The sequence below is a fragment of the Amblyomma americanum genome, chromosome 11 (assembly GCF_052857255.1).
Source record: "Amblyomma americanum isolate KBUSLIRL-KWMA chromosome 11, ASM5285725v1, whole genome shotgun sequence".
In the NCBI taxonomy this organism is placed as follows: domain Eukaryota; kingdom Metazoa; phylum Arthropoda; class Arachnida; order Ixodida; family Ixodidae; genus Amblyomma; species Amblyomma americanum.
The window spans coordinates 87,996,004-88,000,009 of record NC_135507.1 but is presented as its reverse complement, the minus strand read 5'-3'; positions in this window follow the sequence as shown (position 1 = coordinate 88,000,009).

Genomic DNA, 4,006 nt, shown 5'->3' with positions numbered 1-4,006 from the left:
GTGCTGATGATGATGACAATAGATTAATGGCGCTGCATTAGGTGCAGGCCTGCGATTATATATAAAAAAAAATCCTGTGACTCCAGTGGCTATGTCATTTAAAGCGGATGAGCACCTTCCAACGTTTGTAAATAGGGGCAGTTAGAAAGCAGCGCCGGCGCGCTAGGGAGCGTGGCGAACCGACGCGGTCACCGCCTGAGCAGTGGCGCTGCGGTCGCTTTAGGATGCGCACGTCGTCTGCTACGCCCAACATCAGGAGCGTCAGAAAGCCGGTGGCTCACGTGCGTACAAATATATTTAAGAAATACGAGCGTAGTTTTCGCCTTGATCTCTTTCGTATTAATGAAACAAGACAATTTAGTAGCAGTTAAAACCTTAACTTTAGCCGGACACGTTAAAGACGCGTTGACAAACGGCTCCTTGTCGTGATTTCCTAGCTGGGCAAACTTTCAGGGAGCAGATATGCAGTGAAGAAATGCTGTGTTCCGTCATGGAAGCTGAAAGACTCGTTGTTTGGGCTTCTTTAACTGCATCTGCATGCATGGCGGGGCAAGTTAGTGTTACAAGAGACTCCCATGAATGGCGACAGCCACACCGGCGACGAGTCGGGTCTTCGACAATCGGAGGAGCAGCGATTGATTGATTGATTGATTGATTGATTGATTGATTGATTGATTCATTGACTGACTGATTGACTGACTGACTGACTGACTGATTTAACTTTTATTTCCATCAGAAAAGACGTGTCTCCCGTCCTCGGCACGCAGGCCTGGGAGACAGGGCACGTCTGGCAGTCCTTGACTGGTAGCGGCCTCTTCCCCAGATGGGTGGTGATGCGCTGGAGATCAGGGTCCGGGCTTCTTAGCAGGGTCTCCGAGGGTTCTCTACTATCAATATTTTTGCCCGCCCCGGGAGAATTTGGGCACTCCAATTTATGTGGTCGAGGGTCCCTCTCGCACCACAGTGTGTGCATCGATCATGGGACCTCAGCTCTGGGTACACGTGGTAAGCCCACACCAAGTTCGTAAATGTTTGCAGGTTTGTAGCCACCTCCACGCGACAGCTTTTCTATTATTTAATTTTGGGTCTGGTGGGCATACTAGCCTACGTCCCAATTTGTAATGGTCAACAATTTCCCCGTAATTTTGCAGGCGCTCCTCTTTCCCCCAGCGCTCGAGGGGCTTTACGGCCGCCCGGAAATAGAGAACTCGGGCTAGCCCGTGAGCCGCCTCGTTACCGGGGACGGCGGCGTGTGCGGGTGTCCAAATTAACTGAATTTTCCTGTCCATCGGTTGTTGACAAAGGATCTTGGCCGATTCCGGTGGTATCCTGCCTCTTCCAAAATCTTGAATGGCAGTCTTACTGTCGCTTACTACGAATTTTTGCTTTTGTTCCTACGCAGGCGAGCGCTATAGAAACATCCTCGGCAGTCTCTATGTTGCGGCCCCGGATGTCTGTCTGCCGAGGAGAAAGGAGCCCCTCGGCCGTCGACGACCGAAGCTACTGCCACAACGCGCCAGACAATTACCCCATGAACAGACCCGTCTTTTTCTTTGTGTTTACTTCCCCTTCCCCAGCAGAGTCTCCTTCCACAGCAGAGTTCAGCTCCGGTCCTCCCTAGAATTCCCCATCCCTAGGAACATTTGTTTGTGTTTGTCCAGTTTAAATAAAGATTCTTGCTAAGTTTGCAATAAAAACCTTATGAATTTTATAAATACTGTAAGGCCGCGCTTCATCAGCGCGCATATCTTTTTCATTCCTTTAGCTTGTGGTCACTGCGGGCCTCCGGTCTCCGCCCCCCTCCCCCCTCTACCCCCGCATGCGCCAAGAAAGCATGCGAGGCGCGAACAACGAGCACGTGGGGCCGCTTGATCTCAGGCAGCATTCCCACGGCGGCAGAATGCGAACCACCTCGCATTCCGCGATGGGCCCCCTTTTTTTTCTTCTCTTTTTCTGGCATTCTCGATGGCACCGAAGCGTCGCGGTTCTCCGCCGTCTGACATTCCTGCGGCGAGCCAGTGGGTCACGGGTCCCGCCAATTAGCTAAAAAAAAACGCTTCATCCTTTGAGAGGCGACGCGCGGGTGCGGCAGGGAAAGGGAAAGCATCAAGCGCTAAGCCCGAGAACTCCCCTCGGGGAGAGGGTTTTCAAAATGTTTTCTGTATATGTTTCTTTTTCTTTATAGCCAAGCCCCGGGCTCGAAGTTGGGTCCAACCTTCAGGGGCTGTGGCTACCTCCATTGGTTATCGAAGCTTAGGGCGGGCCTCGATATATGACCGCCCTAATTTCTTTGTTTGCAAAAGCTTTAAAACTGCATGTAAAATCATTAGAGGGCAGTCTTGTCTAGTGGAGCTAGAGGCTCCGTGCAGTGGCACGTAATTCTACAACCCCAGACTCTAACCTCGCGTCGATGGGTAAGGGCTTGTAGAGAGTGTTTCTCTGTGTGAGAATTGTCTTCGTCAGTTACAGCTTGACCGTCTGTGTGACTGAACTTGTAACGCAGTTTGCCCTCGTACATACTGTAAATATATTCTCTCTTTGACCTTCATCTGCACATCTCCCTTCATCACCGCCGAACAACAACGTTTGGAAGGGTCTGCACCCTTCCGAAGAACCCAACGGACCATCAAAAAATTACTAATACGTTTTTATGTTCTTGTTTTTATGTTCTTGTTTTTATGTGAACTGAATTTGTTGGTACGTTGGTATTAGTTGTGTGTGATCACGTGACTCCTTTTACGCACGGGCCGTCGGCAGCGGTCTTCCTTTTCACCTCGTGTAAACACTGAGGAGACGACGTCTCACGTTTCAAGCGTCGCATCTCGCGCTGCTGCGCTGCAGACCTATATGTGTATTCCTTCTAATCACACCTGTGTAGCCGACCCAGAAATAAATTCTCAGTCAACTTCTTGCACAGGAAAGTCCTCAGTTTAATCCTGCAGTAAACAGACAGTATCTTAGGTTCCTAGAAGCCGGTTGTGGCGGCTTCAGATGTCATCAGATTTCACAATGAGGGGATTTTATGAGGTAAATGGGAGTTTGCATTAAGGCCAAAGCAGCGAAATTCAGTAGGTATTCCAGTTTGTTCTGAGAATGTCGATCGATCAGTCAATCTCTTAATCCTTAACACAACTAACTCTTTAAAAAAAGCCGAGGAAAAATTCTAATATGGTGTTTTCTGCTGCAGTCGGTGCTGCAAGGTGAGCAATAGGGGTCCATGCTTCGCGAAGTTTAATGATGTTACTACGAATTCAGATGCACTTTTAGAGGATTTCTAAGCGACGTGTGAAAGTTGTTAAACTTCACATCGCCAGTAAGGTAAGCATTAACTGTCAGCATGAGATGCGGCCTGCACACGGCTGAAGAAGCGCGGTCTTGCAAACTGCTTTGTGCAGCCGCATATTACCCACATGTAGAACTTTATCGAGGCAGACAACGAGGGGAGAAGCGGCACGCCGTGTTTCTTCGATTTTACCGTGTGGAACCGCGGAAAGAAGGGTCTTCAGTCTCGGCCGAGATCTACGCCCAGAAGCCCAGCCCCGGGCATCCCGACCAATAATAATATCCATGAAAGAAGAAGACCAAGTCCTAATAGACCACATCTTACCATCTCATGCGAAACACAAGCCGGCAAACGTTTTAAAGGGCCTTCTCTCTGATCACATAGAGGAATGGTCGCCACGATTTGCTGCGGTCGGGATTAAATTGCTTACTAAGGCGCGAGCAACCGCACTCTGCCCCACGGACATTAAGGCTTGATGATAAAGATATATCTGGGATAGAGCTAGCAGATGCCGTTAAAAACTTTTTCACAACCCTCTCTCATTCCAAACCAAAATGTGATTGCAATAGTTACATAGTTCCTACAGTAATGATACAATATTTTTGAACCCGGTTACGGCAGAAGAAGTTATATCAGTCATAGAGAACCTTAATAACAGCCATGCCTATGACATTGATGGCATTAAAATAAGGACTGTGAAGCATGTTGTAGAAGTTATTGCCC